The sequence below is a fragment of the Biomphalaria glabrata genome, chromosome 5, assembly GCF_947242115.1.
Source record: "Biomphalaria glabrata chromosome 5, xgBioGlab47.1, whole genome shotgun sequence".
In the NCBI taxonomy this organism is placed as follows: Eukaryota; Metazoa; Mollusca; class Gastropoda; family Planorbidae; genus Biomphalaria; species Biomphalaria glabrata.
Window position 1 is genome coordinate 30,966,241 of NC_074715.1, and position 16,174 is coordinate 30,982,414.

Consider the following 16,174-nt stretch of genomic DNA (forward strand, 5'->3'; position numbering starts at 1 on the left):
ACGTGGGCCCCCACTAGTTAAAGAGTCATGGACCCCTTTGTTTCTACTCCACAGGCTGTGGGCCCACCATGGATGCTACGCTAATGATCTAGGGGGTGAGTAGGTATTATTGGGTGACTTCTGGAACGTGACTTCTGTTTTCCCGAGGTTTATAAATAAACCGAGAGGCGCCGTTTGTTGACCGCGATCTGGAGACCATGTTCCCTGTGAGCTAGCAATCATCGGCATAGAGAAGCTCTGTCATGATAATTTCTATATTTTTTTTTATATGGGATAATTAAACATTGCCGTCTGAGCGAAACATGACGTAGATGCCTTCATGCAATCGCTGTCTCATTTGACCCAGCATTACGCCAAAGAAGAGAGCGAATAAAGTACACAACCCTGCCTTGTGCCATTTTCTATTAGTAGGTGATCAGACAAGTCGCCATTGTGTCTCATCTGGCACTATTCTCCCAAATGAAACTGCTTAAGAATTGATAGAAACGTAGGTGGGCATCAGAGCCTAGTCAGAATCATTCATAGGCCATCGCGACTGACCGTGTCGAAAGCCTTGGTTAGGTCTACAAAGGCAGTGTATATTTTTTAGGTTCTGCTCTTTGCATTTTTCTTGTAATCGTCGCAAAATGTATAAGTACCTCTACCGGCCAACATTGTCAGATAGCACCCCGTCCACTAAAGAGTGGGTTAGTCAGTCAAGCAAGACTCGAGCAATAAACTTTCCTGCTACTGACAAGTGTAATGTCTCGATAGTTGGAGCAGTTAGACTTGTCACCCTTTTTGTATAGGGATATGATAACGTCATCTCGAAGTTTAGATGGGACCACGCACTTCTCCCAGCATGCAGCGAATAAGTCTGTTAGCCTCTCGGTTAGGGCGACACCTCTCATTTGAAATATTTTAGCCGGAAGTCCATCAGAGCCAGGTGCTTTGTATCATTGCCATATTTGCCAGCGATTCCTCCGATACCTACCTTTTGTCACCAAGTAGTGTTCTGTCCACTGATTTACTATATCCGCTTTGCTAGTTAATATAGTGGAACCATCGGAAGACTTTAGAGGCGCTTTAGTCTGGTAAGATGGGCCATAAAAAGCTAATACATTGCAAACAAACAATACTTGGACACCTATTTGAGAAAAACATTTTTAAAAAGTTTTAAAATTTAAAAAAACAGGTAGGAACGTATATTTCATATGCTATCGTTATAATGGTTTGTTATAGTAATTTACAAATTGTAAGTCGAATTTCGTGAAAGATATGAATAAGTTTATTGCGTTAAAAAAAGGGAAGTAGACGATTTTGTCATGCACAAACCAATCTCATTGTAATCTCCCTTGCTGCATAAACTTGTGCCAAAAAAAACTGTTTTTTTTTTCTAGTTATTGAATAATTATACCTTAAAATTTAAACTAAATCTAAATTATATATATATATATATATATATATATATATATATATATATATATATATATATATATATATATATATATATATATATATATATATATATATATACTGGTATATAAAGAGATCGTGCAATTTTGTCAGATTGTAGTTTTGGCCTCACTGCTTGTACATGTTGAATGAAATAAATTTGCAGATTTCTTACAATGAATAGCCAACAAAGCACAAATTATGGTAAATAGAACTATCATACAAATATAAGCCAGGGCATGAATCAGCGACTCGGCAGCACAACCTTAATAGGTGACCTTTCTGCCAGTACCAGCACATTAAAGAGCTAATATCTAAATAATTACTAAAAATAAATATAATATTTTGTGTGCATATTTTTACAAGCGTTATGATAATAAAAAACAAGTCGAATTGCAGTGGTTTCTCTGTTGACCCCCAAACCTCCATAATTCCTCAGATGACCATCCTAATGCTTAAAAAATCTTCCTATTGGTATTATTAACTGGCCTAGTTTGGAATGACCTTGACTTAGTAGAGACAGATATTGATTTCTTCATCAACTTTATCTTTCTAGATCTATATGTTATCTTTTTTATTTCTTGGAAATTTAAATTTTGATGCTAGTAAAAAAAATTAGCCGTCTACAGCCCAGTATGGTCAACTTATTTCGTACGTAGGAGACGTAAGCGATACCCCAGCCTCGGTGGCAGATTCAGTCACGGGTTGCAGTTTATGTAATAAGATTTTATGTATACATAAAGGCCCTAAGTCTAAGGCTCTAAATCTGATTCACTTATTAAAAGAGAGCTCATAGCATGATGTCAAGGACAAGCAAACAAACGCGCACTTTCTGACCTCTGACTGATATTAGGTCATCAGTGCAACATATCACTCATAGAAAAAAATGGCCAGCTCTGGACAGTGTCAGGGACGTTGTGATGCGTGACATTAATTAGGTTAAAAAAATATCCTCAGGTGTCGGTACATTAAACTGCTCACGTAATGGGAGAGGTGATGAAGGTGGGGCTGGAACAGAAGGACTCCGCCATTAGCATGTCATCAGTGCCAGAGATAATGAGAGAACCGCACTGACCAGAAGAAATGCATTCCCAATACCTAGTCACGGAATGTAAAACCAATTAATGGAATGGCTTTCTGTAACAAAGATTACAGAGTCAACAAAACGTGGGAGTGGCCAGAAGATGACTTCGATCAGTCAACAAAATCTCTAGATTTAAAATATCGTACAAGCTCTAAAAAAGCGTGGGCTGTTCTTCTCACGGCTGCTGGCTCAATGGGCGACCCATTCACAAGTGGACCAGCAGTAACGGAGACACAAATGGGATTAGGATTAAGATCTAGATCTATGAGACAAGTGCTTGCTCTTCACACCTCTTAACGTAGTCTCAGAGGACAGTTTCTTATGTAGGCGATACGTGTGTGTGTGTGTGTTGTTGGTTTGGGAATGTTATGTGTGTGTGTGTAGGCAGCTCTGTGTACCGCCTTCACCTCCACTCTCATAATTTCGCTCTTAATTAACAAGCGTATTCTGCTGAAGTATTACACTTCTAAATGGCATGATGACCGCATTTGACTGCTGTGAGTTTGGACTAGAGAAAATAGTTCTATCTAGTAACGTAAACACTGCGTGGAGTTTGGGCGATTCTGCGATCTTTCTCCTAGAACTCGAGCTATTGGCCCGAGTGGGCGAGTTTAGTTGTCGGCTTGAAATACAGTTGTTTTATGTCGGCTAATAAATTGTCAATCTTTGTCATCACTATCGCTAAGTCGTTCAGGTATTAGGGCTGATCGACAGCCAGTAGGCCTATATGTAAGGCTGTTGTGCTCAGTAGAAGAATTAAGTACGAATATCTAGTGCTATAGTAAATTGTTAGATTTACCATATTGAGTAATTTGATACTAATATAATTAAATGTGCTACTTATTGATGTCTTTAGAGAAGCCCCCCCCCCCTTCTGTCTGCCTTAAATTAAAATTAATTAAAGTCCTGAGTTGATAGTAAAGATGTGCAAAATGTCCTAGATGGGAGGGGGGTGGGGGGGAAACCGATCCACCTTTTAAAATGGGACAATATAAAAAATTGCTCACTCTCTCAGCTTTACAAGCTAGTGGATACGCGTGTAGTCTTTGCTGATAAACATACATATCTCTGCTAATCAATAGTGACCTACGATCTTTTTAGTAGGCCTAAATAATATTAGACCAACTCTTGTAGTCTCATCGGTAAAGTCGATTTCTTTTATTTTTTTTTTCTGTCTAGGCTTACTATCATCAGGGGATATTGCTTCCATTGACATTCGACAACCTACACAAAATACATCTTAGGCCCACGCTGACGTAACAAAGGTTATTCTGATTTGGTGTGGTCGGGTTATTGCAAACTGATGCGTGTGGGTAATACCATTAGTGTTTCCAACTCGAGTGGGAAAAAAGATTTATTGAACATAGTGTTGACATACCGTTATAAGACGTCCGATGTCTCTTCCCATATTTGCCTAGTGACGTCGTCAGCTCGCTCATACGGGGTGCGCGACGTCCCACGTCTGCTTGCGTATAAGGGGCGATAACACTAGAGTAGGAATAACATTGAACACTTGTCAAGAGAGGCAACTTAAAGTAAGGTGGAAAATGCAAATTAGGCGGAAACAATCCCTTTCCGGCAGGCGTTATTATTACGTCAGTGATATACATGTTTATACAATGTTTTCTATGTAGGCCTAGTTGTAGTTCTTCCAGAGTTGAAGATAATCTACATCCTAGCCCAAACCTCCAGCAGGACGACGGTGGATGGTAGTGGGCAGGGTATGAACCCGGGATCCTCGAGATACTATAACGACGTCAAGCGCAACTACCACACGACCAGGCACCTGTAATGTAGTCTACTCATATGATAATATAGAAAAATGTCAGAATTGTCAATTTTCAATAAATAACCTTTTTAATAGAATATATATGCTCTTACTTTGTTGCTGGTCTTGAGGATGTAAGCGTCTAAGTAACAAAACAGAGCACAATTTGCAATGTACATATGTTAACTAAAATGTTCCTAATGTTCACAAAAAATAAGGAACCAAATAAAATCAAGCCGTTATATCAAGAAACCATCTAGGACTATATATATATTTATTTATTTATTTATTTATTTATATTATATATATATATATATATATTCGGCATAGGTAAAAATCAATGATGTATGCTCTATATGCGTCTGTGTATACAGAGTTATTCAAATGTTTTTGGACCTGACAGAATGTTCTGTTTAGATCTACTAAGTACTGATACAGAATACGAAACACAAGTTGACCAGCTACCATTAGAATGTAGTTCGTGTGCAACTTGTGCATTGTTTAAAATGATGAACTAAAATCAACAGTAACAGTTCATTCCAGTTATCGAGCTTGTAGCCTACATCTTTCATTGTGTAGCATACATTAACATAATTGTTTCTATAAGTTGGCCATATATATTAGTATAATACAGAATACTGGTTTATAACCCTTACGCACAATGCTTAGAGTGTCATGATTTAATCGCTAGTTTATTGTTTCCGGTTTCCGTTCGGTAAGATATGTGCCTTTTGTCTGGGCTGAGTTTATTTAAGAAAAACAAATATATACCACTGGGTATTTATTTGTATTAGTTTTAGTGGACATTTTTAGTTAACCATATATAAGACCTTGATTGTAAAAAATCTGACATTTTGTATAGTTTATTACATTTTTAGTTGTTACTTACTTATTAATAATGTTCTTTGTGAGTGTGTGTGTGTGTGGAGGGGGGGGGGGCTGCGTAAAATTAGACTAATTTTTTTGAAGATTTTTTTTTCTACCTAGAATCCAGATCTCAAATTGACAAATTATCAGACTTGATGAGTGCAACGTCAACTGAGTCAATCTGGACATACCATTAGAGTCTCTTGACATACCATTAGAGTCTCAGGACATACCATTAGAGTCTCAGGACATACCATTAGAGTCTCAGGACATACCATTAGAGTCTCAGGACATACCATTAGAGTCTCTTGACATACCATTAGAGTCTCAGGACATACCATTAGAGTCTCAGGACATACCATTAGAGTCTCAGGACATACCATTAGAGTCTCAGGACATACCATTAGAGTCTCAGGACATACCATTAGAGTCTCAGGACATACCATTAGAGTCTCAAACGCTTGGAACAGAAAACAAATGGACCTGCATCCATCACCCTTTGATATACATGTATATAGGCCTATTTATTGAATTCGCACATTCGGAGTGGGCAAAACAGTGTGGACACGGTTCTCGAAAAAGGTTCTAATGATTTTCCTAAAAATTTGACAGTTGATATATATTGTTGGGAAAAGAATTATTAGCTCGTTTGCCACATGAGGAAAACTCGAGTTTGAAGTTATCATTTTTCAAAGTAAAAAAAAAGCAATAGATTTAAATTTGTCTAGAAAACGAGCAAATGTTTCTCTTGAACTAAACTTCTTCGGGTATTTCCGCTGTCATTGAAGAGTTGAATCAATTAGTGTTCAGGAAAATTAATTTTTCGCATCGTTAAAGGCCTATCATTGGAGTATTATAAAGTCTAGTAGATTTATACATTCGCTTAACCAGGATTCTTTCTAAAGGGGGGGGGGGCTAGAGGGTTTTAAAAATGTTCCATTGTCTAAAATTCATTAGTTATTTAGAGAAAAAAAATCGGTTATATATATAGGTTATAGGTTATATAAAGTAGGTATGGTCTTTTATTTAAGTTTTTTTTTTTTTTCTTGTTTAGTTTTTAATTACATTCATTGCCAAGTAGAAATAATTAGGACAACGAGACAAGCTCCAAAACCTGAGTTACCAGTATCTCTACTACATCGACAGCCCAATACTTTCTAATTGTTGGCCGCTACGCATTGACAATGTAATAGCTCAAGTGGGGCTCAATAAGCCGTAGTGCGCTAAAGTGCATTTGTATGGATGTGCTGTTGAACACGTCTGCCTTCTTCGACACCTACATGTGTTTGTATTATTGAGCTCGCGTTCGTTCAAACTTCTACATACGTGTTGTATACAAATGATTGTTGAACTGGACACATTGGAAGCTCTGTGATCCCTTTCTCTACCCACCCCTTCCTCCCACTTCCGCCCCTATCCTAACTCCCCCCCCCCCAACTCTGAAGACGTCTCCTCAAGCTAAGGCCATGTCTTACCCGGCTGTCACTCAACGCCCATCTAATACACAGTCAGTCTAAATTTAGTTACCTCTTTCCATTTCCATCTGTAAATCTAGAGGGCTTTTGAAAAGAAGAAACACAAAGTTGCTATTTCTGTCTACGCTGTAGCTAAATATAGACTCTGAATTGTCATCCAACAGACGCAAGCGATATTGATCTACACTAGTGGTTCTCGTACTGATAATCGCCGACCCTGTGTTGTTCCAGAAATATTGGTCCATGAATAACATGTAGGACACCAAAAGGCGGGAAATAAACAAATCGTCCATTCTGTAGTTTGGTTGTTCACTTGAACAGTCCCTTAACTTCATGTTTACTTCAAGGAAGATAATTACGTCCTACGTATTTCATGTGTCAATCTAGTTATGCATGTTAATCAATGAGTTAAACTCTGCTAAGTCACTGGATTTCCTGGCTGATTCAGGCAACCCATTCAATTCTCTAATGGCACTAGGAAAGAAGGAACATTTGTACGAAATTGTTCTAGCATAAGGAATAAGAAATGTACCTTTATTTTTATTAGTTTTTTTTTTCTATTTATAAATTATGGTTTAGTGTTTTATATATTACGGATACTTGCTATAACGGTCAACAGTACAGTTTGTTGGTTGCTCTGAAACTATTTAGAAGCATTGCTCTTCATGAGCTGGTCAAAGTGTGAGCAAGTTGTGGTGTACTTCCCATTGAACTTTCCACTTGCGTTAGTTCATAGTCACACATAGACGATGGTTCATAGTCACACATAGACGATGGTTCATAGCCACACATAGACGATGGTTCATAGTCACACATAGACGATGGTTCATAACTACACATAGACGATGGTTCATAGTCACACATAGACGATGGTTCATAGTCACACATAGACGATGGTTCATAGCCACACATAGACGATGGTTCATAGTCACACATAGACGATGGTTCATAGCCACACATAGACGATGGTTCATAGCCACACATAGACGATGGTTCATAGTCACACATAGACTATGGTACATAGTCACACATAGACGATGGTTCATAGCCACACATAGACGATGGTTCATAGCCACACATAGACGTAGGTTCATACAGAAGGCAACAGCTGCTGTTGATGAGGGAAGACAACATTACACGTGCAGTAAAAAAAAAGTCATATTAGCACGACCAAAAAACAGATACATATCAACGTAATGCCCTGATGTTCGTGGATCGATGGCAGACTCCGTCATGATGACGTCTTGGGAAATTTAAAATACACAAATATTGAACTTCTTTTTTGTGGATGATTGAAATAGTCACGTGACATAATGATGTAGATGTAACGAAGTGTAGGACAAGGGCATTAAGTGAAATAGTAGGGGACTAAAACATTGGCAGATTTACTCTCAGTGAATCTCAACTCGGATCGACCTTTCCTTGGACACAAAATATCTTATTTTAACAACGATAACAATGTTACATTTTTTGTTCACACTTCTCAGCATGTCTCTGTGTCATGAGACATCAGCAATACGTTGAACTAGAACACCACTTGGTACTCCGTTTTGGTACTGAGGTAGTTATTACTTACACCCTCTAGGTACTGAGGTAGTTATTACTTACACTCTCTAGGTACTGAGGTAGTTATTACTTACACCCTCTAGGTACTGAGGTAGTTATTACTTACACTCTCTAGGTACTGAGGTAGTTATTACTTACACTCTCTAGGTACTGAGGTAGTTATTACTTACACCCTCTAGGTACTGAGGTAGTTATTACTTACACTCTCTAGGTACTGAGGTAGTTATTACTTACACCCTCTAGGTACTGAGGTAGTTATTACTTACACTCTCTAGGTACTGAGGTAGTTATTACTTACACTCTATAGGTACTGAGGTAGTTATTACTTACACTCTCTAGGTACTGAGGTAGTTATTATTTACACTCTCTAGGAACTGAGGTAGTTATTACTTACACTCTCTAGGTACTGAGGTAGTTATTATTTACACTCTCTAGGTACTGAGGTACTTATTACTTACACTCTCTAGGTACTGAGGTAGTTATTACTTACACTCTCTAGGTACTGAGGTAGTTATTACTTACACTCTCTAGGTACTGAGGTAGTTATTACTTACACTCTCTAGATACTGAGGTAGTTATTACTTACACTCTCTAGGTACTGAGGTAGTTATTACTTACACTCTCTAGGTACTGAGGTAGTTATTACTTACACTCTCTAGGTACTGAGATAGTTATTACTTACACTCTCTAGGTACTGAAGTAGTTATTACTTACACTCTCTAGGTACTGAAGTAGTTATTACTTACACTCTCTAGGTACTGAGATAGTTATTACTTAAACCCTCTAGGTACTGAGATAGTTATTACTTACACTCTCTAGATACTGAGGTAGTTATTACTTACACTCTCTAGGTACTGAGGTAGTTATTACTTACACTCTCTAGGTACTGAGGTAGTTATTACTTACACTCTCTAGGTACTGAGGTAGTTATTACTTACACTCTCTAGGTACTGAGATAGTTATTACTTACACTCTCTAGGTACTGAAGTAGTTATTACTTACACACTCTAGGTACTGAGGTAGTTATTACTTACACTCTCTAGGTACTGAGGTAGTTATTACTTACACTCTCTAGGTACTGAGGTAGTTATTACTTACACTCTCTAGGTACTGAGGTAGTTATTATTTACACTCTCTAGGTACTGAGGTAGTTATTACTTACACTCTCTAGGTACTGAGGTAGTTATTACTTACACTCTCTAGGTACTGAGGTAGTTATTACTTACACTCTCTAGGTACTGAGGTAGTTATTATTTACACTCTCTAGGTACTGGGGTAGTTATTACTTACACTCTCTAGGTACTGAGGTAGTTATTACTTACACTCTCTAGGTACTGAGGTAGTTATTACTTACACTCTCTAGGTATTGAAGTAGTTATTACTTACACTCTCTAGGTACTGAGGTAGTTATTACTTACACCCTCTAGGTACTGAGGTAGTTATTACTTACACTCTCTAGGTACTGAGGAAGTTATTACTTACACCCTCTAGGTACTGAAGTAGTTATTACTTACACTCTCTAGGTACTGAGGTAGTTATTACTTACACTCTCTAGGTACTGAAGTAGTTATTACTTACACTCTCTAGGTACTGAGGTAGTTATTACTTACACCCTCTAGGTACTGAGGTAGTTATTACTTACACTCTCTAGGTACTGAGGTAGTTATTACTTACACTCTCTATGTACTGAGGTAGTTATTACTTACACCCTCTAGGTACTGAGGTAGTTATTACTTACACCCTCTAGGTATTTGAACGATGTTGTCCTAACTCTTACATTATTTGTTGATTTTCATTTTTTAAAACTGTGACGTGATTATTGATTGTTGTGCAAGCCATTAGTCTATGCTACCCTCCTACAAGATAGATAGTAAACTATACAAAGATGTGCTTGATAATGAATGAGTAGTTCCATGGTAGGCCTGTAAATAAATAAAGAGACTAAGTAAAAGTTAAAACCAAACATTTTAGTAAAGGAAGCGATTGGTGGGCCGCCAACATTGCTTAGATATATTGTTATTGGACAAAAAGGGTGAAATAGAGCTATTTGTTTATTTGGATTGTAGATTATTTTCTTGTGCCGTATTTGATTGTGTATTCCGATATTGTTGCACAAATTATAAGAGTACTGCCCCTTACGTTTGTGCTCCGGATCTGAAAGTGAACAATAAAACCAGTGACTTGTGTTTGTATTTAACTCTTTCTCTCCTAATTGACGATTCCATCGTTGGTTTGACTTCATTAAATTTAATTAATGTTTAATTTTATAAACGTGACCTTGTGTTATATAAAAGGCGCATGTATTTCCTGTTAATTAAACTTAATTAAATTAAAATTAAAATTAAACACTTAACCCAAAAAGTAAGCAGACAGCTGCAGAGTGAATACATAAACAATGTAATATCTAAAGACAACAACAAAAACCTATGGTCATACATTAAGTCTAAGAAAATGGAAACAACAGGAGTAGCGCCATTAAAAGATGAACATAACATAATACATAATGATAATGAAACTAAAGCAAACATTCTAAACAAATACTTTGCATCAGCATTCTCAGCCCCAGGAGACAAAGACATATTACTGAATTTGAACCAAGTAGACAACATAGAAGATATAGTAGTACAAGAAAATGGAATTCAAAAACTATTAGCCAACACCAAACCAAATAAAGCTTCTGGACCTGATGGTATTCCAGCTAGATTACTCAAAGAACTAAGTAATGAGCTAGCCCCAGTGTTCAAAATACTCTTTCAGGCTTCACTTAACCAGGGCAGAGTACCAAAGGACTGGGAAGAAGCTAATGTCACCCCCCTATTTAAAAAAGGAGAAAAATCTGACCCAGGAAACTACAGAGTACAGACCAGTATCACTTACCAGCATCACATGAAAAATCCTAGAACACATAATATGTAGCAACATCATAAACCACTTAGACAAACATAATGTCCTCACACCATACCAACATGGCTTTAGGAAATATAGATCATGTGAAACACAAATAATAGGACTAATTGATGATTTTTCAAAAGATTTAGATAATAGTGAACAAATAGATGCTATCTTACTAGATTTTTCTAAGGCTTTTGACAAAGTTCACCACCATAGTTTGCTTAAAAAATTAAAATATTTCGGCATTAATGGTCCACTGCATCAGTGGATTAAAGACTTTCTGATAGGGAGAGAACAAACTGTAATAATAAATGGCTCTAAATCAACACCGATAACAGTAAACTCAGGTGTACCTCAAGGAACAGTCTTGGGTCCACTACTATTTTTAATTTACATAAATGATTTACCAAATTGCATTAGTTCAGGAACAAAAGTCAGATTATTTGCAGACGATTGCATAATATATAGAACAATAAAAACAACACAAGACACAGATATTTTACAAAGAGAATTAGATGAATTACAGAAATGGGAATCAAATTGGAGCATGTTTTTCCACCCAGAAAAATGTCAGTTGTTAAGAGTAACAAAAAAACCAAAACAAATTAATTCCACTTATCTTATTCATGGCAAACCAGTAACACAGACTAAAAACGCAAAATACCTAGGTGTTATAATAAATTAAAAACTGTCATGGAATCCACATATTGATGAAACTACAAAAAAAAAATCAAACAAAGCATTAGGATTTATTAAAAGAAATTTCTATAAATCAAATAAGAACATAAAACTAAAATGTTATTTAACCTTGGTTAGGCCAATAATAGAATATGCATCCTCTGTTTGGGACCCCTCAACTCAAGAAAACATTAAGAAACTAGAACAGACACAAAATAGAGCAGTGCGATTCATAACAAACGAATATTCACATTTGACTAGAGTAACACCTTTAGTAAAATCACTAAATTTAGAAAGCCTTCAGGACAGAAGGCTCAAAAGTAAAGTAGCAATAATACATAAAACACTGAACCATAATCTTCAAATACAAAAACAAAATTTAATAAAATACTCTGAAAGACACAAAGATAAAGGCACATTCCTCGTCCCATATGCTAGGACAAATTTGTACAAATACTCCTTCTTCCCTAGTGCTATTAGAGCATGGAATGGGTTGCCTGAGCTAGCCAGGAAAACCAGTGACTTGGCAGAATTTAAGTCATTGGTTAATATGCATGACTAAATGCATGACGCGTAGGACGTAATCATCTTCTTTTTTGAAGTAACGTCTGTATTATATAAGATAAGATAATTCCATACCAAATGAAATATTTTCTGATAACAAACAACAAATCTATTGAAGCTTCATCATAACAGGGGAGGGACATGGTGACGAGCAAAAAGAAGAATTCCTTCGAAAAGTGGAAAAATAATTACGGAGAGAAAGAGTTGAACTACGCAACCAAAGTGTTCCCGCGTCTCATTACGATCAAGTGAACACTATTGGTGAAGCAATTATTTATGAGAAATTCATTTGTTATTCTAAAAATCTAGTAACGTACTAGGCCTACTAATTTACTAAAGGGATAGAACAAATAATTGTTAATTTCACATGCCCACCAACCACCCGGCCATTAGTCACGCCTACAAACACAACAGAACAAAACAATGAGTTCGCAATGCTCCAATAGAACAACTAGTTCTGTCTGCAACAATGTAAAATGCTCTCACCTTTTTGGGGGGTAAAAAAAAAAGGGTCTGACAAAGTCTGCATTTAGTCTACATCTCTTAAACTATTGATGAGAGATCCAACCATTTATGTGAGGGTACACCTGGGTTGACTCGGAAGTCAACTTTCACTACAGCGTTGATATAGAAGCACTAATTACCATTCGACAGCTGCGCTGGGTCGGACACTTATCCCTCATGCGGGACGACAGCATGCCAATAGCTATCTTCTTTGGCGGTGTCCCCCCCCCCTCTCCTCGTAAGCACTATAAGATAGACTCAGGCGCCATTTCACTGGCATAGAGGAAAGTAGCTGGCGGCAGATGGTCTCTAAAAGTAGCTGGCAGCAGATGGTCTCTGAAAGTAGCTGGCAGCAGATGGTCTCTGAAAGTAGCTGGCAGCAGATGGTCTCTGAAAGTAGCTGTTGGAGAGCTCTCATGAATTCCGCAGGACACACATTTGAGACCCAAAGAAAAACCTTTTTGTTAAAGACAGGCGCAGAAGACGAAAAGAAAACTTAAATAGACCCACTGGCGGATCCAGAACTTTGGAGTGGGGGGGCGATTTTTTTCCAAACCCTAACCCTAACGCCCAGTAAACCCTAACCCTATGCATAAACGTGCGTACAGCATATATATATATATATTCAATATATGAGAATACAATAAGACTGTTTCTCAATTTTCAGCGAAAAAAAAAACAGATAAAAAACCAGTCATGTTGAAGCCTTTCTCTTACAAACTTGGGGTCTGGGAGAGCGCTTTAAGCTTCCTCAGTGGGGTTTGGGGCGAAGCCCCGACTCCAAAAGCGTTTTCTTGCATTTTCACTGCAGGAACGCATTCTCCTGACATCAACAGCTCATTATTTATCAGTTGGGTTCGGGGCGAAACCCGACTCCAAAAGCGTTGTCTTGCATTCTTCAATGACATCTACAGCTTATTATTCATCAGTGAGGTTCGGGGCAAAGCCTCGACGCTAAAAGCGTTTTCTGGCATTCTTCACTGCAGTAGCGCATTCTCCTGGCCTATAGCTCATTATTCATTCTATTATAAAGGCCCTTTTAAATAATGTGGAAAAATATTCTAATATGAATTTATAGTCCCTTAAAACATTGCAAAAGATAAGATACCCACATATTTAGATTAAGGCTTTGAGGATCGCAAAAACAATAAATTCAATTAATAATATTCAATAAAATTCAAGCATAAATTGTGAGTTATAGTTCTAAATTTATTTAACTAGAAAAATATGAGATAGAGTAAAGGTTGGAAAAAGTCGACTAGGAAAAGATTATCTGGCTTTTGAACTCGTCACAGCCGTGACTGCTATATTGAAAAATTTCGTTTGAATTATAACTTTTCCAAAGCAAAGTCTTTCTTAAAATAGTTATGATAAATTCATGTGAAATTACACAAACTCTGTCTGGAAAGGGAAATGGCGGTAAAATGAAAACGATTAATCCTCGCTCCTTTTTATAATTTCTGCAAATGATTGCATTTTGCATTAAAGAATAGGGGTTGGGCGACTCGATATAAGAATTTACTTTATAGCATATATAAATTATATTAGTGACAGATTTTTTAAATTTTGTAATTTCTTACTATAATACAAAAAGTAAAAAGTATTGGTTTGTCCGATGGGGGGAAGGTGATTGCATGTATCGCACTTCCACCTGTTTATATTATATAGATATTCGACTAATTTTGTTCACATACTATGATTTCTCCATAAAAGTAGGACCGTCCCCCCCCCCACTCAAAGGGTTTAGATGTTAAGGGCAGTAGAGGTATTCTCTCCTCTCCTTCCAATCGGCCAACAGGTGATATTATAAAGACCGGTTAAAATACCAATAACTAGTTTTAATCATATAGATATTTAATTGATTCTGTTAGCAAGCTGTGATTTCTACAAATAAATAGGACCACCCCCCCACTCGAAAGTTTATGGTTGGGGGGGGGGGCGGATTGATGCCATCGCCCTCTCCCAACCCTACCAAATAGGCCAAAATACTAGAAGGGGGGGGCGAAATAATCTAAAAATAGGTTGAAATATAAATAATTAGTATATATTATTAACATAAGTAATAAATTCGTATACAAATTGTGGGAATTCTATACTAAAATTCGTCCGCCCCCCCCTTCCCCCCCACTCGGCCGCCCCCCCCTGGATCCGCCAGTGATATATAGACCCCCCCCCCCCCCCCAGCGGAGTGAGCGGACAACGGCTTTGTCTGCACGAAATGTTGCGAAATATGCAGGTCACAACTGGGTTTGCATAGTCACGTGGAATACTGCAATCATTCTTAGTGTTCGGAATCGAAGACATGGCCATTAGGTTCTCTACAATAAAGATATAAACAAAAGATGTCTCTACAATAAAGATCTAAATAAAGAATTTTTGATTGACATAACCTAGAACAGCAACAAAGATATTGAACTAGCAAAAAAAAAAAAATAAAGCTTACATCAAATTGTTACAACAAAAATAAATATTCCTCAAAATTAAAGATAAGTGTCCGCCTAACAAAAAAATGTATTTAAAAAAAAAAAGAACTTTAGGTTAGGCAGCAGAAATAGATTAACGAACACCTGTAAGTTTTGCAACCTGGCCGCTGCCCCGCCCACTTTCCACTCATTGGCGTCATAGCGAACCTTTGCACATTGGTTCTAGAAGAATTACATCGACTTTTTTTTTTTCCAGTTCTTGTTTTACGTCTGCTGTGGCAGACGATCTTATTACAGTCAACTCTGTAGCAGAATGTTGTTAGTATTGGTTTAACATGTTACGCTAAGAAAACTAAGAGCACACAATAAGCCTCAAATAGTATCATTACTTAAAACAAGATGAGTTAGATGAAGAAATGCTCTTCTAAGAAAAGGTGTGTGTGTGTGTGGGGGGGGTAAGGTAAGGACCTTTCGGTTTAAAGTAATTTATTTTTTTTAGAAACATTCACAGTTCACAGTCTCACACACACACACAAAACTGAAACAGACGCAAAAACATTAAAACAGCTTTTAATACAAATGGTGCCCAAACTACGATCCGCGGGTCATATCCGGGTCGTAATGCTGTCCGATCCCAACTTCTGCCCACTTGTCATAATGAAGTCGTAGACGTTGTTCGGTTTCGTTGGACTCGATAATCTAATGCGACCCGTGACCCATGTGTTGACCCCCGTGCTGAAAAGGGTTAGCCACCAGTCCACCACTGTTGTTGTTTAGTTATTTGAACTATTGCGTTTCTTGCGACGGCCTGTTATGGAGTATGTGTGTGTGTGTGTGTGTTTACATGGCGATCACGAAGAAAGGGAGCATTAATTGTTCGTCTTTTAGAGTGATGCAAGATATGCGGTTATGTCATAAT